Genomic DNA, 24,238 nt, shown 5'->3' on the forward strand with positions numbered 1-24,238 from the left:
GTTTTGTTGCTGTTGTAATTTTGAAACTACCAGATGTGAAGAGTTGAAGAACTATGTTGTTGTTGTTGTAATATGCCGTCGAGTAGCCTGCAATTCATAGGGACCTTATGCACAACAGCCCTAAATCCTGCCCTATCCTATGCCAATATCACAGTCTCTGACACACTTATTCCCCCATTTCACCAGTAACTGAATCAATCCACCTCTTAGAGGGTTTTCCTCTCTAGCACTGTCCCTCCACCATTTCAAGCATGAAGTCCCTTCCCAAGGACTGCTCCCTTCTTGCAACATGTAAAAAGTATGTCAGATGAAACTTCAAAATGCTTGTTTCTAAGGAGCAGCCTGGCTTCACCCTCTCTAGGACACATTTGTTCGTTTTCTTAACAGTCCATGGTATATTCAGCTCTTTTCCAACACCACAGCTCGAAGACATCAATCCTCCTTCTATCATCCCTAGTCATTGACCAACTGGTCTCTGATGCATACCAAGTGATTGCAAAGACCATAGCCTGTATAAGGTGCACCTTAGTCTCCACACTGACATTGTTGCTCTCCAGCACTTTGGAGAAGTATCTCACTGCAGACTTTCCCATCACTATACGTCTTTTAATTTCCTGGCTGCTGGTGCCAAGAGTGTGACTGTGGGGCCAAGCAAACTAAAACTGTGAACCATCTCAATCTCTTCACCATCCATCATGATGCTACCAATTGGCCCAGTGGTGAGAATCTTTGTTTTCTTGATATTGAGCCTCAGTTCATACTAAAGATTGCATTCTCTGACCTTCCACAGCAAGTGCTTCAGGTGCTGCTGAGCAAGCAGGGTTGTATCATCTGCATAATGCAGATTGTTGATGAGTCTTCTCCAATCCTGATGTCACATTTCTCCTCATAGAACCCAGCCTCCTGGGTAATCTGTTCTGCATAAAGATCGAAAAGATATGGAAATAGGATACATCCCTACAGTACACCCTTCCCAATTTTTCTCAAAACATGCAGTGTTTCCTTGTTCTGTTCTGATGACTGCCTCCTTTTCCAAGTATAGGTTTTGCACTAACATGATCAAGTGTTCTGGGATTCCCTTTCTTCTCAGAGTTAGCCACAATTTGTTGTGATCCACACAGTCAAATGCCTTTGCATAATCAATGAAAAACTATACCTGAACTAAATTGCAAGAAGTGATCATCAACCCTTCAGAGGAGAGAGCAAGAGATATATACTTGCTTTCTTTTTTGATGTTGAAACAAGTAGGAGAAAAAATTGGACTTTGATAAGCAGAAGGAGACATTGTTCAGAGCTTTTATAAATATCTAATGACATAACTGGAGTGGTATAAAATTATGATTCCAAGGAATACTACTAGTAAACAAGTCTATATCCACTCAAAACTCTTCTTAAGCTTATCAAGTTTCTGTGTAATACACTGAAGGCTCACAGTGGGGCATCAGGACTGAGAGAGAACATGCTAAAAAATATAGGACATCCTTAAAGTAAGCACCATTAAATAGCTGTGAAAGGAAAGAGGAATTGATACTGCAATGAGACAACTCCCCTCGAGGTTAAGGAAAAACAGTAGGACAGAGAGATCATATAAAAGGAGAAACGATACTAGAAAGCCAAAGAACTGACAGCTAGACTGGAAACTGAAAACAGAATCCTCATGGCTTGTAAAACCAGTGAGTTCTCTGTAAAACTCAAGAATTATCTCTAGAGTAATACCAGTCAGTGTTCACATGCTAGACAATTTAGTGAAAAAGATGAACCTTCTATATGCAGATAAGGGATAATTTGGTATCTAAAAATAAAAAAAACTAAAATGTAATGATATAAGTGTAAATACACTGGTAATTAAGAATTCATTGAATAGACTTAATTAATTGGTACACAGTGAAAAAGCTTAGCTCACTTCAAGTGAAAAAAGTAAAAATTTCAAACTGGAACATAAAATAGCACAAGATACAAGCATTCTTCATAGAAACAAAGAGGAAATTGCATTAGAATCCCCTAAGAGAGGGGAAAACTAAAATACTTTATGAAAAATTAAGAATTTATCAAAATTGTTTTTAGAAGTCCCAATGATATTAGATGCCCAGGAAAATAAAAGTAGAAAGAAAAGAAAACCACAAGTGGCTATGTTGTTGTCAAATAACTGAAACTAAAGTTGAAGAACAGACCTTAAAAATCAGTAAAAATGAATAAGAGACATATAACAAGAACAATACAAATATCTAGCTTCTGGAGTGGGAGTGAGGGAGATGGTAACTTCCTCAATGTTAAGTGTTAAAAAATAATATTCTCAAAGGGAGAGAGGAATACAATTCAAACTGCCAAAGAGCTGAGAGAAGTGCTGCTCATGTCGTTGTTACTGTGTACTACCAAGTTAGTTCCATATGTAAGACAGGAAAGAACAAAAGAGTTTAAGAATGTGCTTAGCCATGCATGTTCATATCCTTGAAGATGTAAAATGGAAGTGTTGCAGCCTAGAAGACACAAATTTAACTAACAAGTTTTTAATATTGAAATATTAAAATATTGAAAAGCAATAATATTCCAGGTAGAGGCTCCAATCAAATTACAGAGGGAAGGTAGTTCTTAAAATAAAAGGCCTATTGACAAGCACTTTGTCTATTATAGATATTATAAAGGTTAGAAATCACAAGATGTAGAGGTTCAGCTATGTCATTTATTGTTCTTAAGTCCTGGAGCAAATTCCATCTACCACTGGGTTGTTTTACAACACGGAAGTCTGCATGCAAGGCAGAGGTGAAGTAAGGAACTGCTTAGGAGGTTTTCTGTCAATTCCAACAACTAAGAAATAGTGAGAGGAGTTAGGACCTCAGAAGGCTTTTAGGACCAGATAGTAGGCTATTGTGTCCAGGAGAAAATGAATATACTTACCAGTAATGTTAATGCTCATCCACGGCTCTTCTGGGAGGATCTAAATCGTTGAAACATCCTCCTTTGTTTCCAGCTGGGAGCTGGGGCCTGTCAGTCCTGTCTGCCATGAGGACCTGATGTGGGCCACCTTGGCCAAGTGTCCTTCAGAGCCACACTTAAAGCAAGTGAGTGGGAGCTTCCTCTCTACTCCCTTGCCTATCTGTGGCTCTCTGTGACACTGTCTACTGAAGTGGCCCAGCTTTCCACAGTGGAAGCAATTCTGACCTCCTTTATTATCTTTGGGTGGCACTGTATATGAGTAAGACTTCCTTTTTCCGACACAGGCCCTAACTGGCAGCAATAGCTGCCCCAATAATTTTGGCCATTCTCTGGTCTTTTCTCTTCCCTCTAGATTCCAGTTGTTAAAAGAGGAAAAAATTTAAACAAATGTATAACAAATAATTTTGAACATTATAATCTTTTAAGCTTAAGGCTAGAAATATTAACAATATGATCATTTCCAATCCAGAGATACATGTTCCAATGCAGTTCCTATTTTCCATAAATGATTTTGGTAAGAGGAATATTGTAAATGTGGAACAGTGCATCTAAATTCCAAAATGAATCTCCATAATAGTCTATGTGTTTCCTATTGCCAAAGGGACCCTTTAAAGTAGGGAGAAAAGATCTTCACCCTGATACCTACAGAGTCCCTTTACAGCAGGAAGTAGCTAAGAGAATACGCCATCCCTTTTTCCTTATGAATCAGGGTGAAGTCTTTCAAGGACAAGTGATAGGGAATGGCAAATGGCACACTGACAAAGGAGATTAATCAGAACTGGCTTTGACAAGCACTGTGTCAATTGTACAATTAAAACAGATTTTCAAGGGGGGGAAAAAGAAGAACGAACTGGGGGGGAGGGTTAGAGAAAATAGTGCAACAATGAATGAATGAAAACCCCAAATCTCTGTAAATGTTCATTAAAATTAATAAAATTTAATTAAAAAAAAAGAGTTTAAGAGATTTTGAGGCTGAAATCTTTACAAAAGAAGATCACCAGATGTTTTATTCTGAGGAGTGGTTGGTAGATTCAAACTTCTGCCCTTCCAAATACCATTCATGCACTAAACCATTGCACCAACAAAGCTTCTATGAATCACACTAGTTATTGTTAGGTGCTATCCAGTTGAACATGATTCATAGTGACCTTATGAAGAACAAATCTGAACCCTATCTTATCCTCTGTCATTCTCACCATCATTCTTCAGTCCACTACTGCAGTCATTGTGTCAATCGATCTCAGAGGGTCTTTCTTACTTTTGTCAGCTCTCCACCTATCTGGATTTTGCCTGCTCCAATCAGAATTCACCTTCTCTGGAGAACTGCCCAGAGAGCCAATATAGCAGGGGAGTGGAGAGGAAATAGGCATACAGAAATCTCTGGTGGCCTGAGCTCTCTTTCAAGAGTGGCTGGGGAGAGGATGAAGGGAGGTGCTGGCTGGGTGAGGATAGGGAATGAAGCTGGATGCTTGCCTGGCAGGTTAAGAGAAGGGTCCACAACACATGAGTCCGAGGGTGGTGAAACTAATATTGAATTTGATAGTTTTGAAATGAGAAAAGCCTTCCATCTGTTCTTTGAGATAAATGCTTATCATATTTTCCTCCAAAGCTGAGCATCCAAATTAAGACAGACTAGGGACAAGGATTGGTCAACCACTTCTAAAACAACAATGCTTTGAAAGCTTTATGTATAGTAGAACAAACTTAGATTACACTAGCAGATATGGCACCAGAGGTTGAGCCCTTATATTGGAAACTACAAAAGAGGAAGAACAATTCAGTAAGACACTAGTCGTGGAAATGTGCATTGTGAGAAGTTTGATTGTAGTAAAGTTGGACACTGTAAACAAAGAAATAGAACACACAAATATTGATATATTAGGCATTGGAAAAATGAGATGTACTGACATGGGACACTTTGAATCAACAATCACATGATTCAGGAAATGAAAAGATGAGGAGAAACAGGATCACACTCATAACTAAAAAGACTATTCTAGATTCATCCTGAAACACAATATTGTGAGTAACAGGACTTATTAATACCACAGTCAGTTAAATACATCCACCAACAACCAGCGCCAAAGAAGAAGAAATAGATGATTTCTACATTCTTTTCAGTCCAAAATTGATCAAACATGCAAATAAGATGCATTGATAATAATGAGTAACTAGAATGCAAAAGCTGGGAACAGGGAAGAAGGATCAATAACTGGTAAACATGACCTGGTGTCAGAAATGAGGTTGGAGATAGAATGATATAATTTTGTACAATCAATGATTTAATCTCTTCAAATACCTTTTAAAACGGTGACTATAAACATGGATCACCTGACGGCTTAAACAAGAATCAGATTCATTAATTATGTGGAGTTACTGAAGAAGCTCAATATCAACTGTGAAAACTAGACCAGATGTTGACTGTGGAACAGAACATCAACTACTTATATGAAAGTTCAAGCTGAAGCTAAACTAAATGGAGCTAAAGAAAATGAAATCAAATATACTAGAACTAAATTTTGACATTGATTCTATCCCATCTGAATTTAAAAGCCATGTCAGGAACAGGTTTGAGGCCTTGAAAACTAATGAACAAAGACCATATGAGCTATGGGAAGATATAAAGAATATCACCCATAAATTAGAAAGATCTGGCAGGGATCTGGAAAGACAGGTAGATATAGCTCAATGTTTATTGATTTTATAGACTATAATTAAGCAGAATGATTGCATGAAACACAATGTGAACAACGGACAGCGTGAAACACAATGTATACACACTTTGTAAGTAAACCAAAATAAAACAAAAATAAAATAAATATCACCCATGAAGAAAGCAAAAGGTCATTACAAAGATAGAGAAGTCAGAAAAGACCACATGGGTGTTAAAAGAAACTCTGGATATTACACTAGCTCAACAAGAAGCCAAAGCAAATGGAAAAAATGAGGAAGCTAAGGTACTGGACAGAAGATTTAAAAGGGCAGCCTGGGAAGACAAAGCAAATTATTAATATTGAAATATGCAAAGAGCTGGCATTGGAAGTCAGAAGAGACATACTCGCTTAGGAAATTAAGCCGAAAGAACTGAAGAATAAACTCAAGCCTCAAGTTTCAATACTTAAGAATGATATAGGCAGAATAAGAAGCTCTGGTGGCCTAGTGAAAAGAAGTTTCACTGTAATTCCCAAGGCATGTGGTTTGAGGTCATTAGATGATCTGAGGGAGAAGGATGGACAATCTCCTCCTATGAGATTAACTGCTTCTGAAAACCCTCCAGAGGGTCAGCTATGGGTCAGTTCCAACTATATATATATATGGTAGAAAACAAAACCAAAACCAAATTGGAGTATTGAATGATTCAGGAAACATCAAAAGAAGATGGAAGGAGTATACAGATTCACTACACAAGAAAGAACTGGCTGACACAGAATTTCATAAAATAATCTATGACCAAGAAAAATGGTGATGAGAGATGAAGTGTAAACGTCACTGAAGAAAATGGCAAAAATCAAGGTCCCAGGAATTGACAGAATGCCAAGTGACATATTTTAACAAATTGATGCAGTTCTGGACATGCTCACCAAGAGGTGTGAAGAATTCTGGAGGACAACTACCTAGCCAAATGACTTGAAGAGATCATATTTTTTTTGCCATTCCAAAATTAGGTAATCCAACAGAGTGTGCAAATTATCATACAATATCATTAATATCACATACTAGCAAAATTCTACGGAAGTTGTGTTGTGTTTTTTTTTAAAAAAAAAAAGCAACTGGAGTACTTCTAGAAGTGCAAGCTGGATTTAGAAAAGACTGTGGCACTAGGAGCATCATAGCCAATATCAGCTTGATCTTGCCTGAAAGCAGAGGATACCAGAGCAATGTATATCTGTGTTTCATTGACTATTCAAAGGCATTTGACTTTATGAACCACAACAAATTGTGGCTAGCCTTGAAAAGAACACCTAATTGTGCTCACGAGAAACTTATACTTGGATCAGGAAGCTGTCCTTAGACAACAGCAAAGAAACACTACATGGTTCAAAATCAGAAAAGAAGTGTGTCAGGAATGAATTTTGCTTCCATAACTTTTCAATCAAAGATCATTTGGGAGGCTGGACTTTATGAGGAAGAATATCTCATCAGAATTGGAGGAAGACTCATCAACAAACTGTGTTACTCAGATGACACAACCTTGCTCTCTGAAACTGTAGAGGACCTGTAGTGTTTGCTGCAGCAGGTTAAATTCTGCAGGCTTCGGTATGGATTGAAGCTCAATATCAAGAAAACAGATTCTCACCAGTGGGCCAACTAGAACACCATGATAAATGGAGAAGAGATTGAGATTGTTAACAATTTCTCCTTGCTTGGTTTCACAATTAACACCCTTGGCATGAGCAATCAGAAGGAAGGAAATCAGAAGACTAATTGCATTGGTCAACTCTGCTGTCATCTAAGTGCTGAAGAGCAAGATGTCAGTATGAAGACTAAAGTGAGCCTGATTCAGGCCATATTCTTCACAATTACTTGCTATGCCTCAGAAATATGGACAAAAGCTAAGGATGATAGAGCAAGAATCTATGCCTTTAAGTTGTAGTGCTGGAGAATATTGAACATACCGTGGACTGGAAAGAAAACAAATTAGTCTGTCCTGGGGAGGGTGAAACTAAGTTGCTGCCTGGAGGAAAGAATCTTGAAATTCCATCTCACATGTATTGGGAAGATTGCTAGGAAGGACCAGTCTTTGGAGAAAGCACAAGAGAGGAAGACCCCAGATGAGATGGATTGACAGAGTAACTGGAGTGATGGGAAGAGATGTGTCAGAAGCATTGACACTAGCTCAGGATAGGGCAGAGTTCAAAGCTGTTGTGCATAGTGTTGCTATGAGTCCTAATCAACTAAGTGGCATATAACAACAACACAACCACCTTTTCAAGCATAATGTTCCTTTCAAAGCAACATACCAAAATATATGAGTTGAAACTTTATCATCCTTGCCTCCAAGGAGCATTTGGGCTGCCTTTCTCTAAGACATATCCATTTGTTCTTTTGGCAATCCATAAAATATTCAGTAGTTTTCTTGAAAGTCACAGCTCAGAGATATCAATTGTTGTTGTGTACTGTCAAGTCAGAATCAGTCCATAGCTATTCCTCCAGAAGTCTTCAGAGCCAGTAGATCACACAGAAGGAGATTGTCTATTCTTCTTCCATGGAGTAGCTGATGTATTTGAACTGCATGGCTGTGGTTTTGCAGCAAAAGTTCTTACAACTAGGTCACCAGAATTCCATCAATAAAACATGTTAAAAGACAATAGAAAATGTAAAAGTTATAAATCATGATCTACAGAAAGTAACGACAAACAACAAAAGTAGAAAAAATTTTAATAAGTATAAAACACTTTTCTTATAATATCTTAAATTATATATATACTTATAATTACATTTCTGTAAAACTAATTTAAAAATTATAGCATATATATATATGTATAAACATCATGCAATTGGATCACAGAAGTTGAGATTATTTTGTACATTTTGTGAGGACACATAAATTACTTGGAAGTATGCAGAAGCAAAGTACCACACATGATATTCACAAGAAACACCATGCCAGATATAAAGATACAATAAGACAAAGTATAGAAAAATATATCATATGTAAGCATTAAACATATGGAATTTTATGTAGCCTTGCCACTGTCAGACAAATAAAATTTCTAGATAAATAGTAACAGTTAAGAGATTTATTCCAAAAGATAAAAGTATGGACTCATGAAAAAGTCATAATCATGTAAATTCACATGCACTTAAAAATTTTGAACAATATCATCTCCTAACTTTTATTATAAATATAATTATATGTTCATAAATAATATTATTAATTTATAAATATAAATATTGTCAATAACTCATTGCTATCAAGGTAGAACATACTTATAGCTCTCCAGTGGGTTTTCAGAGACTTAATTTCATGGAAAAAGAATGTCCAATTTCTCTGGCAGAGCAGCTGATGGATTTGAACTGCCTGTCCTTTGGTTGGAGCATCAACCTTTACTTACAAAGCCACCAGAGGTCCCTATATATATATTTATATTAAATATAGTATTTTCAATGTTATATTTACTTAATATATAAGTATATATGAAAACTAAATATAGAACAGATGGTTAGACAAATGATAGAAAACATATAAAATTTATTCTTCAGCCAAACAACTATTAAACTGGAAATAAAAAGTCTTCTCAAAATCACTACAATAAAGGTAGTTACTGCACATAATGACCCTTCACCAGGTTTCAAGCTCTCTGTAGTAATGGGAGGAGATGGTAGAATTACTTACTGGTGGATTCAAATAACTGGAGACAAGAAAGAAGTATTTCAGAGTAACAGCATAAATTATTAAGAAGTACATCACATTTTTGTCTCACTTTGAAGAATTCCAGTGAAAATTAAGTCACTGATGAGAAAACATAGATGTGACTACAAGAAAATGAAGAAATTATTTTAAACTAAAAAATAATACTTTGACATAAAAGAATGAAAGCAAACATATCAAAATTTGCAAGATGTACCTGAAGTAAAGATCAGGAAAAAATAGTTTTAAACAGTTAAATAGTTTAAAAAGAAGAAGGAGGTGAAAGTATAATTAGTGAGATAAGTTTCCATTTAACAAGTTATGAAAATAAGTAAAAAGGTTTTGAATTAATTTGTCCCTGAAAACTATGTGTATATTTGACTGAGCCATGATTCTTATGACTTTTTAGAGGTGTTGATGTAATGTAGCAATTATGTAATGTAAAACTAGGCCATGTGCCAATTTTGGAAAAGACCGTCGACTACTTAAATGCAAGTAAACAGGAATAAAAATTTGACCTTGAGTCTATCCCCCCTGCCTGGAACACTAAAAAACAAAGACCAGACGAGCTGTGAGAGGTTATCAAGAGTATAGATCATGAAGAAAGCAAAAGGTTGAAAATGTACAGAGATAGGATACACCCCTGGTGTATGCCCTTCGAGATTGTTCACAGCTTTAGTTTGCTTGGCTCCACAGTCAACACTCTTGGCACCAGTAGCCAGGAAATTAAAAGACGTATTGCGATGGGAAAGTCTGCTGTTAGGGACCTCCCCAAAGTACTGAAGAGCAATGGTGTCTCTCTGGAGACTAGGGTGTGTCTGATACAGGCCAAGGTCTTTGCAATCACTTGTTATGCATCAGAGAGTTGGTCAATGACTAAGGAGGATAGAAGGAGAATTGATCCCTTTGAGCTGTGGTGCTGGAGAAGAATATTGAGGGTACCATGGATTGCTAGGAAAACAAACAGATTCATCCTGGAGAGGGTTATACAGGGCTGCTCCTTGGAGGCAAGGATTCTGAGGCTTTGTCTAACATACTTTGGACATGTTGCAAGGAGGGGCTGGTTCTTGGAGCAGGACATCATTCTTAGGAGAGTGGAGGGACAGCACAGTAGAGGAAGGCCCTCTATGAGGTGGATTGATTTAGTGACTGGTATAATCAGGATGGGTGTGTCAGAGACAGTGTGATTGGCACAGGACAGAGCAAAGTTTAGGGCAGTTGTACAAAGGGTTGCTATGAGTCGTAAGTGACTTGACGGCACATAACAACAACAACAACATCAGGTCTTTTGTGTCTCTAGTCAAGTTCACTTCCAAATATCTCAATTTGTGGTGGTTATTGTAAATGGTATTGCTTTCCTGGTTTCCTTCTCTGAGTTCTTACAGTTGTTACTGTGCAGCAATCCCAATGGTCTTTGGATATTGATCTTGTATCCAGCCACTCTGCTAAACTGATCTACTAGTTCTAACAGGGTTTTTTTTGGGGGTGGGGGTGGGGGTTGCCTTTCTTTTACTTTTGTGGTGATTTTTGTTCTGAAGTGTATTTTATTAGAGATTAGTATTGCCACTCCTACTTTTTTGAGGTTGCCACATGCTTGGTATATTTTTCCACCCTTTGATTTTGAGTCTATATTTCTCTTCTTTTATTAGGTGTATCTCTTGCAGACAACATATGGATGGACTTTGTTATATTATCCATTCTACTACTCTTTTCCTCTTAATTGGTGCATTAAGTGCATTCACATTAAGTGTGATTATTGACAGGTCAGGTTTTATTGTTGCGATTTTGCTATGTTTCTTTGTTATGTTGTTGTTTCTTGTTGCTATGTTCTATTCTTTTTCCTTTAGTTTCACTTTTAGTCACTTCCCTTAAAATTTCTTGTAGATTTGGTCTTGTTTTCACACATTCCTTATGTTCTTTCTTTTCTCCAAAAGATCTAATTTCTCTTTCATATTTGATGGGGAGTTTAGCTTGGTATAGGATCTTTGGCTGGCAATTGTTTTCTTTCAAATTTCTGTATATTCCATCCCATTGTCTTCTAGCTCACATCGTTTCTGCTGAGAAATCAAAACTTAATCTGATTGCTTTTCCGTTGTAGGTGACTTTTTGTTTTTCTTGAGTTGCTTTTAGAATTCTGTCATCTTTTAATTTAGAGAATTTAACTATGATAAGTCTTGACAGTTTTCTTTTTTGGAGTCTAGTCTATTTGATGTACACTGAGCTTCCCGATTTTGGATGTCCTCATTCTTCTTAATACCTGGGAAATTTTCTTCGTGTACTTCTACATTTTCCTCCATGATTTCCATAGCCCTCTCATATTCTGGAATTCTAATTATGCATATCTTCTTCCTTTTGATGTCATTCCACATCATTCTAATGTTTATTTTATTTACGTCTCATCTCTGATTTTTCTTCTCCTATGTTTCTATTGAGGCTGTCTTCCAGCTCACGTACTTTCTGTCCATCTCTTCTGTTCTATCAAGTGTGTAGGACACTTCTGCCATTTCAGTCATAATATTCTGCATTGCATGTTCATACCTTTGTGCTAATTTATTTACTGTGTTGGCAGTAACTTTTCTATCTTGTGATGCTTTCTTAAGTTCTTGTACTTATTTATCTCTAGTTTCAATTGTTCCTTTTTTTTATAATTTCTTTCATCTTTGAAAGAATATCTCCTCAATACATATCTTTTGGCTCGTGTCTCTGGAGTGTTTTATTTTTTAGTGATTTTCCATTGTTTCCTCCATCATCAGCAGTTTCTTCCATCGCTGTTAGAATAACTCTTCAGCAGTATTTTTTTCTTCTTTTTCTCTCACTTTAGGTTATTCCGTCTTTGTGTCTTTTATTGTTTCTTACATCATATGTACTTTCATTTGTAGCTGTTTGAATGTCTTTCCATATCAACATATATCATTTGCCTTCTTGACTCTGGGGTATTCATGAAGTCTGTAATGTTCTCTGCTTTTTTTGGGAGAAGGTTTAACTTTTTTTTTCGTAGTGTCTGAAACTGTGTGATGTTTTCTTGACATTATGTGAAATTCTTCCCTGTTAATGTTAAACCATTTTTATTGTGTCTGCAAAAGTTATTGTTGGTTCCTGTCTTTATAATGTTAATAATTAGCTGCTAAGTTAAAAATGTTCAGTTTATGGGTTAAGCTACTCACTATAATGTAAATCCTTTCTGGGAAAAGTTGCCTTTCCTAAAGTCCTTAAGGTTCTCTCTGTTCTGCACTGCAGACTTGTGGGAATCTCACCTTGATATAGTCCTCTGACTTCAACTCTATATGCCTCCATCATTTATGAAGTGCCTGAGTGATGTGAGACCAGGTGCTCTACTCAAGCAATTTCTCATACATCTTTTCTCCTATAGTTTAATGCCTTTCTTTGTCTCTGGAGTGACAACAGATTAGAAATCAGGACTGCGAATTAAAACAGCTTGCTTGCAGGGGGGTCTCAAGTCAGCCTTCTCTCTCATAGAGAAGTTATCACTTGAAGTTCTATATATTAGATTGTCCTGTTTGACCCCTACAGTGGTCCCACACCTGTGGAGGCAAGGACACTCATATGGAGGGACCTATATCCCCAGGGACACCTCAATCTCATTTCCCCACAAGCAATGGAGAGTGCTCATTCTAGACACTGAGCCTTACATCCCTCACCTTTTTTCCTACAGCTTAGTGCCTTCCTTTGTCTCTGGTGTGGAAGGAGATCAGGATCATGAGTTCAGGCTGCTTATATGCAGAGGTTCTAGAGTCAGTTCTCTGTCATAGAGAGCTAAGAAAATTATTTCCTCTGCTTGAAGTTTTGTATACTAAAATCTCTTGTCCTGTTTGGCCTCTAAAATGGCCCTATAGCTGTGGAGGCAATGATCCCCACATGGAGGGATCTAAATCCCCAGGTACAACTCAATTCTATCTACCTACAATCAATGGAGCATGCTCACTCCAATTATGTTTTATTTTAAAATTATATCCCTGGCTTCTGGTTCCAGCATAACTCACCTCATTATTTGTGTTCAGTTGCTGTGATTGGTGGACAAAAATATAGCCAAGTTGCTAAAAAATCTGCTTGTTCTTCGTCAAATTACCCAAAGGACTGTAAGTACTGCTTTACGTTGTTTGAAGATAAGTTCCAGGAAAACAAAAACTATTTCATGAGGATAATGGAATTCCAAGGCACTTATAAGTTGGAGCAGCTGATGCCCTACTATGTAGAGCCATCAGTATTATTACATTCACAGAACAACATATGCCATTTATCAGCTGGCTGTGACTTCATTTCCCAAGAATGAAGATTGACTTAAATTATTGCTCCAGCTCTTGGTTTAGTTTAATTTTGTGTATTATGGACCAATAATCTGATAAAAAGAGCTCTTCTTTAGGGTTCAATATTTATTTATTTGTATTGTCACAAATAAAGTACTCTTTACCATGGGGGAAAAATCCTTGTAGTTAGTTATAATAGCATAAACCCAGATTACATGTCTTAATACATCGACTAGAAAAAACAATGCTAGTTTACTTTTTTATGTCTTCTCATGTGCTTCACTTAGAACCAGCATTATTACCTAATTACAGTGTTACTTTTAAGTGAGTGCTTTCATCTGCACATGCTACAAGCACATAGTATTGTTTATAGTGTTGTTAGTATTACTATAGCCATTGACTTTGTTAAATTTTTAAGTTTTCAGCTACTGTATTGTGATAATCAGTATCCATGAATCTGTATCAATATATTTTCTAAAGAATGAAGACAAAACAAAACAAAACAATCCATTGCTAGTGAGCCAGAACTGACTCAGAGCTTATCTTTCAGTGGGCTTTCAGAGACACAAAACCCATGAGAACGAGTAGTAAATAAAATAAATACATAAATACATACATACATACATAAAAAATAGACATAGATGATAGATAGATAGATAGATGATAGATAGATAGATAGATGATAGATAGATAGATAGATAGATAGAACAAAACCAAAAAACCAACTCCTGAAACTTAAACTCATTACCATTAAGTAAATTGCCAGTTCTGACTCATAGCAAACTTCCATCAGATTCCAAGACTGTAATTTGAAACAAGAGGAAACTGCCTATCTTTCTCCCACTGAACAGTTAAAAGATTCACACTGTCAGAGACAATTAGGCAACATCTATGGACTACTCCACCAGAGCTCCTTATTCAGTGAGGTCATTGTTGTTGTTAGGTGCCATTGAATCAACCATGACTCATAACAACCCTTTGAACATTTTTTTTATTGAAAAGCATCTCTTTTTTATTAATTTCAATGAACATTTACAGAGATTGTGGATTTCCACGCATTCATTGTTTCACATTTCTCCCCACCCACCTGCCTCCACCCTCAGTTCGCTCTTCTTTAAAAGCAAAACTCCTTCATTGATATACAATCCCCTGCACGCCCCCACCCTCACCCCGAGTATACTCCACTCTGCAACCCTCTTTCCGAACTCTTATGACAATCATAATACCCTAAAATAGATTGCTTTTAAATTGTTCATACTCTCATCAGCTTCAATGCAGTATACATAATTTATCCAGTTTTTCTCACTCTTACCCCTACCCTGATGTCAGCCTCATTCTACAACACTGGCACCATACAGTATTTGTCCTTTTGTGACTGAGATATTTCACTCAGCATAATGTTCTCCAGAGTCAACCATTCTGAACAATATTGCATGAGTTCCTTGTTTTTCAATGCAGCGTAATATTCCATTGTGTGAATATACCACAGCTTCTCAATCCATTCACCTGTTGATGGGCACTTAGGTTGTTTCCAACTACTTGCTACTGTGAACAAAGCTGTGATAAACATGGGTGTGCATATATCTGCTTGGATGTCGGCTATGGTCTCTTTAGGGTATATTCCCGGTAGTGGAATTGTTGGGTCAATTGGTATCTCTATTTGCAACTTTTTGAGATATCGCCAAACCATATTCCACAGTGGCTGCACCATTTTAAATGCCCACAAATAGTGAATAAGGGTTCCAGTCTCTCCACAACCTCTCCAGCATTTGTTGCTTGCTGTTCTGTTAAATTTTGCTAGTCTTACTGGGGTGAGATGATATCTCATAGTTATCTTAATTTGTTTCTCTCTTTGAGCTAGGGATTTTGAACATTTCTTCATGTGCTTGTTGGTCATCTGACTGTCTTCTTTGGTGAATTGTCTGTTCATATCCTGTGCCCATTTTCCAATTAGATTATTTACCTTTATCTTGTTGTGGTGCTCAAGTATTTTATATATTCTAAGTGCCTTATCTGACATGTCATTCCCAAATACTTTTTCCCAGTCTCTGGCTTCCCTTTTTACCCTGTTGGGGAAGTTTTTGGATGTGCGTAGGGATTTGATTCTTAGAAGGTCCCATTCATCTATTTTATCTTCTCCTGGTTGTAGGTTTTTCAAGATACTGGGAAGACTGTTTATATTGTGGATTAGGACTACTAAAATTCTTTCAAGCTGTTCTTTAATGAAGTTTACAGTCCTTGATTTTAGTCCTAGGCCCATGATCCACCTTGAGTTGGTTTTTGTATATGCAGTGAGGTGTGGATCTTGCTTAAGTCTTCTGCAGAGAGTTTTCCAATTTTGCCAATACCATTTGTTAAAAAGGCTGTCATTTCCCCACTTAACTGATTACATCTCCTTGTCAAAAATCAGTTGACCGTAAATAGATGGGCTGATTTCCGGGTTCTCAATTCTATTCCAATGATTTACATATCTGTCATGATACCAGTACCATGCTGTCTTAACAATCACGCAATGTAGTAGGATTTTAAATCAGGGAGTGAGATGCCTTCTACCTTTTTTCTATTTTTAAGGAGTGCTTTGCTTATTTGGGGCTTCTTTCCATTCCAAATGAAGCTGGAGATTGCCTTTTCCATCTCGTTGTATTGGAATTGCATTGAACGTCTAAATTGCCTTTAGCCGTATTGCCATTTTCTCAATATTGAGTCTTCCTATTCATGAGCAAGGGATATTCTTCCACTTCTCCAGGTCTCTTTTTTTTTCTTGTAGTAATGTTTTGTAATTTTCTTTTAATAGATCCTTTGTGCTTCTAGTTATATAGCTCTTGTGAAGGGTATTGTTTTTCTTAGCTCCAGTTCTGTATTCTTTGTCACTGCAGAGAAATCCAACTGATTTTTGTATGTTGATCTTGTATCCTGTTACATTCCTGAATCGATCAACTATGTCCAATAGCTTTCTTGTTGAGTCTTTAGGGTTTTCTAAGTATACTATCATATCATCTGCTTAGAGAGATAATTTTACTTCCTCTTTCCCAGTTTGGATACCTCTTATGTCTTTCTCTTGTCTTATTACTATCGCTAAGACTTCCAAGACAATATTGAATAAGAGAGATGATAGTGAGCATCCTTGCCTACTTCCTGTTCTTAAAGGGAATGCCTTTAACTTCTCTCCATTGAGAACAATGTTGGCTCTTGGGTGTTCATAAATACTTTTTTTACTATATTGAAGAAGAAATTCCCCTCTAGTCCTATTTTGTTGGGTGTTTTAATCAGAAAAGGGTGTTGGATTTTGTCAAAGCCCTTTTCTGTATCAATTGATAGGACCATGCGGTTCTTGTTCTTTGTTTTGTTAATATGATGAATTACAATAATTGCTTTTTATATTGAACCATCCTTGCATACTTGTTATGAATCCCACTTGGTCATGATGGATTATTTCTTTGATATGTTGTTGCATTCTATTGGCCAATATTTTAGTCAGGATTTTTGCATCTATGTTCATAAGAGATATTGGCCTATAGTTGTCTATTTGGGTGGTGTCCTTTCCTAGCTTTAGTATCAAGGATATGTTTTCTTCATAGAAGGAGTCTGGAAGAATTCCATATTTTTCTATTTTCTGAAATAGTTTATGTAGAATTGGTAACAGTTCTTCTCTGAATGTTTGATAAAATTCACTTGTGAAACCATCTGGTCCAGGACTTTTTTTGGTTGGAAGTTGTTGTACTACCTTTGTAATTTCTTCTTTAGTAATGGGTCTGTTCAGATGTTCAATTTTGGTTTGTGTCAGTTTAGGTAGGTTGTGTGTTTCTAAGTATTTGTCCATTTCCTATAGGTTTTCATATCTGTTTGAGTATAGTTTTATGTTAGCTTTTTTATTTTAGTTGGTTCTGTTGTGATATTGCCTGATTCATCTCTTATTCGGAATATTCATGTCTTCTTTTCTTTTGTGAGTTTTGCTAATGGTTTGTTGATTTTATTGAACTTTTCAAAGAACCAACTCCTAGTTTTGTTGATATTTTCAATTTTTTTTTCTTTTCTATTTCATTTATCTCTGCTCTAGTTTTATAATTTCAGTTTTTTTAGATGGTGTCAGGTGTTCTTGCTATTCTTTTTCAATATTTTGGTGATGTTGAGTTAGAGAGTCAATGGTCAATTTTTCCTGTCTTTTGATGTGTTTGCTTATTGCTATAAATTGACCTCTGATTACTACTTTGGTCCTTTCCCAGAGGTATTGGTAAGTAGTCCTTTCATTGTCATTTGTTTCAAGAAACTTTTCAATTTCATTTTTTTATTTCTTCTTGTATGCAGTTGTGTTCAAGCAAGTTGTTGTTCAGCTTCCAAATGTCTCATTTTTTCGCCTTTATTCTCTTGTTATTAATTTCCAATTTTGTTGTGTTGTGATCTAAAAAGATACTTTGTATAATTTCTGTGTTTTTAATTTGTTGATGCTTGCCTTATGACCTAGAATGTAATCTATTATGGAGAATGTTCCATGCACCTTGGAAAAGAAAGTGTATCGTGCTTTTGGGGGGTGCATAGCCTATAAATATCTATGAGATTGAATTGGTTAATTGTGTGCTTTAGTTCTTGAGTATCTTGTTTAGATTCTTCTTGGTAGTTCTATATTTTCTTGAAAGGGGTGCATTGAAGTCTCCAATACTATAGTAGTGTTGTCTATTTCCTTTTTCACTTTTGTTAATGTGTGTTTTATATATTTTGCAGGTCTTTCATTTGGTGCATAGATATTTAATATTGTTATATCCTCTTTTTCTATTGACCCTTTGAGCATTCTGTAGTGACCTTCTTTGTCCTTTGTGATGGTTTTTGCATTGAAATTCATTTTATCAGAGATAAGTAATGTCACTCCTGCTTTTTTTTTTTTGGTTGCCATTTGCATGGTACATTATTTCCCCATCCTTTTATATTTAGTCTTTATCTTCATTTTTCAGATGTGTCTTTTGTAGACAACATATTGATGGATTTTGTTTTTTTATCCTATCTGCTACTCTTTTTCTCTTCAGTGGTGCCTTTAAACCATTCACTTTCAGTGTAATTATTGAGAGGTAGTGTTTTAGTGTTATCATCTTGTTCAATTCTTTCTGGCATTGTTGCTAATTACCTTGGTCCATCCTGTTTTCTGTGGCATCTCTGTATGAAGAACATCTCTCTCTCAGTGTTTCCTGTAAGTCTGGCTTAGGTTCTGTATTTCAGGGAATATTTTGATCTCTCCTTCATATTTGATGGAGAGTTTTGGTGGGTACAGTATTCTTGGTTGAAAGTTGTGTGCTTTAAGTGTTCAATACATGGCATTCCATTGTCTTCTTGCTTGCATGGTTTCTGATGAAAAATCAGCACTTAATCTTATCTGATCTCCCTTATAGGTTACTGTTTCTTTCTCTCCTTATCTTTGGTTCTAGCAAATTTGACAATGTTATGCCTTGCTGTTTTTCTTTTAGGGTCTATTCTATATGGTGTTCGCTCGGCTTCCTGAATATATATTCTGTCATTCTTCTTTATGCCTGGAAAGTTTTCCTCTAGTAATTCTTCCACAAATTTTTCAGTGCCTTTACTTGCTTCTTCCCACTCTGGGATTCCAATTATGTGAATATTATTTCTTTTTATGATATCCCACATTATTCTTAAGTTTTCTTCTTTTTTGATTCTGCTTTTTTTCTCAGTCAGATCTGTGGTGAAAATTCTTTTATTTCACTGATTCTATTTTCCATCTCTTCACCTCTATTTGTATATCCCTCCATCATGTTGACAGCATCAGAAAACTTAGATTTCATATTTTAGATCATGGTTTCTTGTTTTTCCAGTGTCTCTAATGTCTCGTTTGTTTTCTTTGTGTTGTTTTGGATAGTTTTTTTTAGCTCCTCCTGACTTTTGCCCGTAGTGTTCTGTAATTCTTCAAGTTTGTTTTCCATCCATTGAAAATATTGAATCTTTTTTTTTTTCAAATTCTGTGTCAGAAAGTTCCATCAGACTTTCTGGCTTCATGAAATCCACTGCTACTGTGTCATTTTAGGGGGAAGTTATCTTGTTTTGGGCTTGCATGGTGAGTGAGGTACTGTGCTTCTTTTGAGACATTGACGTGGAAGAGTTTATGAAGACTGAGGTGATAGCTGGTTCTTGGTTTGGCATCACTGCTCCTCTGTCGAAATGCCCAGGACCTCCCTGTTGCTCAACTTGGTCAGGCCAGACAGATGTTTGTAGTCCAAAGAAACTAAATCTTCAATGTTAGACAACTTTTTCAGGGGAGGTTGAGAAATGCCGTAATTTGGTCTATTTTTTTAAAATTCCTGAGGTCCAGAGGTGTGTCCTGTGTCCAAAACCACTCCCTCTCTCTAAGGTGTCTGTGAGGTCCTCTTGCCAACTCCAAAATTCAAAGCTGGTGGGGGGGGGTGAGGAATGGGGGAACACCCCTTTGAATTTTTGACTGGTGCTGCTCTTATAGCTTTCTTTTTGTCCCAGGTGGGTGTCAGCATAGGGGACTTGCCAGATGAACTGGGGAATCCACTTCAGAAATAGCTTAGCTCTTGAAACCCTATGAACCTGGAGAAATGATGGAAGTTATCCAAGAGTTCAGGTCTTTCATTCATGGGGTCACTATGACTCATCTATGACTCAATGGCAATTAACAACAACAACAACAACAGAATAGAAAGAGATCAGTTGGCCTAGTGGACAGAAAGTGATGCTACCAAGCTAAAGGTGGGTGACTTTAATCCACAGCCCTCAGGCCTATTTTCAATTGTTTTTGGTCAACATTCTTCTAGGTTGTCCACTTACCATACAGAGGTAACTCATGGTTACTGTGAAGCTGAACACTGTGACACTGATTTGTCAACTGTGATAATGTTTGCCCATGGTGGATGGTATTTGGTGGGGCTCCCCGTTTAAATCAAGCTTGGAAGCAGGAGTGGCATCCACTTCTGAAATAGCTTGCCTCCAGAAACCCTATGAGCCTGGAAAAAGGTTGAAAACTTTCCAAGTGTCCAGGTCTTTTGTTCATAGGGTCTCTATGAGTCACCTGCAACTCAAAGGCACTTAACAACAACAACAACAACACAATGAGTATTGATTGTAGGTTCAAATAAGATGAAATAATTGACAATTAGTATTTAATGAGGCAAGTATTGTTAATAATACCATTTTACAGAAAGAAAATTATTTTATAATGTATTAGTCTATGATAATTAGCATTCCTAAGGGTTCTGCTTGAACAACAGCTTCTTAGCTTAGATATAGGTTTCACATGAGCAAATTTAAGTGTTCTGGGATTTTTCTCAATGTTATCCACAATTTGTTGTGATTCACACAGTTCAGTGCCTTTCTATAGCCTTTGTCTTATGGTAAAGGACAAATAGACATTCTTCTCATATTCTCTACTTTTAGCCAAGACCCATATTACATCACAAATAATATTCCTGGTGCCTATGCCTCTTCTAAATCCAGCTTGAACCTCTAAAGGTTCTCGGTCAATATAATCTTCCAACCAGTTTTGTATGATCTTCAGCAATATTTTGCTTGCATTTAATATTAATGTTATTGTTCCATAAAGTCCCATTTTACTGGGTCACTTTTCTTGAGAATGGAAAAAATATGGATCTATCCCAGTCAGTTGACCAGAAAGCAGTCCTCCAAATTTCCTGACATAGATTGATGAGCATACCCAGGATAGAATCTGTGAGTTAAAAGATATCTCTTGGGGCTTTGTTTTTTTTACCAGACCTTTTTTTAAAAAAAAATTTTTAATTACATTTTTATTTTATAATGGTTTACTTACAAAGTTTGTATACAGTTTTTTTCACACTGGATCTTTCCCATTCCTCTTACCCACCCCTCCAACTACGCATCAAATTGTGCCACCCTACAATTACTCCTCTGCTGGGGAATGTTGGAGAAGAAGGGAGGGCCTCTGGCCAGGAGAGATAGCCTAGCTTCAGATAAGTGCAAGCCTCCCAGTGACCTTTAATATGGAATAGAGAAAGCTGTTCTGTGCTTGGCCCTACTGGCTTGAGAAAGCTCGCCACCTGGGAAGATGACTACCACATCTGTTGAGCTGGGAGTAGTCCTCATGAGGCTGAGGTTCTTTTATCCAACCTGCATGTTTCATGTCTGTAAGCCCACCCTATCCTGTATTCCTGTTACTTGATGGTATATAAGTGCGCTGGAGACCCCCAATAAAATTGAGCTGCATCGACTCTCTGAATAACTCCCAGAGTGGTGTATCTCCATTTGTGCTTACCCCCATCAGGGTGGTGTCACGGTATGTTGGCAGCGAACAGACAGTGACACTCCCCTACCCAAACTCATGCCTCTGTTTCTACCCTGCCATCCTTGGATTCTTATACCCAGTGCCTTTTTATGTAGCTAGAAAATTCTTCCTAATTAATTAATTAGTTAATCTTTGGTTATTTTTTATGTTCTACTTCCTGAAATTGTTCTTGGACAACCAATATGTTTTGGTATGTTAACTTTGTGCTTTCCCTCCATCTTCTTAGATCATTCAAGATTTTATCCAAAGCATCTTTTAGTATTGTATTTTGAGACTTGAATTTGTTTCTCAGTTCTTTCAGCTTGAGTAATCCCAAGTGAGATATTTTTTCTTTTTCTTCTCCAACTCCAGCTCTTTGCACATAATTTTATAATGTTTGGGCTTGTTTTCTTGAGCTTCACTTTGAAATATTCTGTTCATGTCTTTTACTTCAGTACCTCTTCCCTATGTTTTGACTTCTCAAAGTTCTAGTTCAATTTTCAGATTCTTTTTTTTTGGTATGCATTCTGATATTTTTTTTTCTCCTTTGTCCTTACAATAACCTTTTACTCCTTTTATAGGAATATCTTTGGTGTCATCCCACAACTTATCTGGTCTTTGAATAGTTTAAAATCAAGAAAGGTGTGTGTCAGGGCCATATCTTTTCTCAATACCTATCCAATATGTATGATGAAAAATCATTTGAGAAGTTAGACTTTATGAAGAATGTGTCATCAGAACTGGAGAAAGACTCATCAACAACTTGTGTTATGCAGATGATACAACTTTATTTCCTAAGATTGAGTATTATTTTAAACACTTGCTGTTTCTAATATAGCTCTCAATATGGACTAGATCTTTACAGCAAGAAGACAAAAATTTCCACCATTGGGATGGGGCATAGTCTTGTAAACCATCAACATATGTGGGCCAATATAAGAGAACACTTTCCAACACTGTAAAAAACAACATTGATGGTGGTGAAGAGACTGTGAAAAGACTGTGGTACTGCTATGAAGTGATGTGGCAAGGTATAACCAGAAAAACCCTGAAGATAAAAGTAAGAGTTAAAAGTTTGGCTTGGTGTATGTTTGAAGTAAAAGCTGACTTAAAATTGCTCTGAGATAAAGCTTGTTGTATGACTGAGGTTTATTTGTGCTGCTGATCTGACCCCGGTTGACTGAGAAGCTATCTTTCACTGATTGAGGAATTATTCCTTATTAATCTGGCTTGGGACTGTTGAACTAAACTTGAGCTTGCAGTGGTGATATTCTTTGACCTCCCTAACTCGCCAACTTATTTCCCTAATAAGCCATACAACTATAACTAAAGTCTATGAGTTTTATAATGAGTATCGGCCCAATAATTAGTAAAAATAGTTGTAGGAACATGTGGAGTGGCATGTCTGATCATGTAGTTATTTGTATGGTACTATGGATATTATTGTTGGGCAAAGTTCCCTATTATGAAGTGAGTAGAAGTCAGCCTTGACCATCTCCATGCAGTATACACTCCTTTGACACTCATGGACTGCAAAAAGAACAAACAGATAAATGTTCCTTGGGGACTGTATAGTCAGAGTGTCCCTTGGAGGTAAGGGTGATGAAGCTTCATCTCATGGATTTTGAGAATGTTGTTAGAAAGGGTTATTCCTTGGAAAGGTACACCATCCAGGGAACAGTGGAGGGTCAGTGAAGGAGATGAAGATCCTTCAATAAGGTAGATTGAGAAGGTGACTTTAACAATGGTCTCAAGTATGTCAAAATTGATGAAGTTGACACAGGACAGGATTTAAATCTGTTTTTCATAGGGTCATTATTAATCGTACTTGACCGCATCTAATAACAAAAGCCACAAGCTTTCTGTATTCTTTGTTACGGGAGGGTGGACAAAAGTTGCCACTATGATATCACATAAGATGACACCAACTCATGGTATTTTAAAAGATGTCAGTGAACATTTTCCGAACAGTTGATATTATAAAACACACACATACACACACACACACACGAAAATTAACCCACAAAAATTTTAAAAATGAATTATATTAATGACATATCTGAGATCATTATTTCTAAAATTATTTTAGTGCAGAGAAATAGTCATTCCTGAAGCACACTTTGTTCAGTTTCAAACCACATTATAGACCTAGTTCAGTATAATGATTGCTTAGTTTTCTATGTACAGGGTCTAAATGAGGACCATTAAATGTTCTAAAATTATTATTCTTAACAATATTATCCCTCATCCACTGAATCACGGTTAATTTAAAGAAAACTCATTCATGATATACATTATGGATATGGCAAAATCATCTTTGTTGAAAGTGAAGAGGATTAAAGCATTTATTGATTCACTGAATCAGCAGCCAAGAAATCAAAGAACTTCTGCATTGGGCATCTTTGATGCAAAATATCTTTTTTTTTTTTT

Source organism: Elephantulus edwardii, unplaced genomic scaffold (assembly GCF_000299155.1).
Source record: "Elephantulus edwardii isolate Elephantulus edwardi_28Jun2011 unplaced genomic scaffold, EleEdw1.0 scaffold00111, whole genome shotgun sequence".
Taxonomy (NCBI): domain Eukaryota; kingdom Metazoa; phylum Chordata; class Mammalia; order Macroscelidea; family Macroscelididae; genus Elephantulus; species Elephantulus edwardii.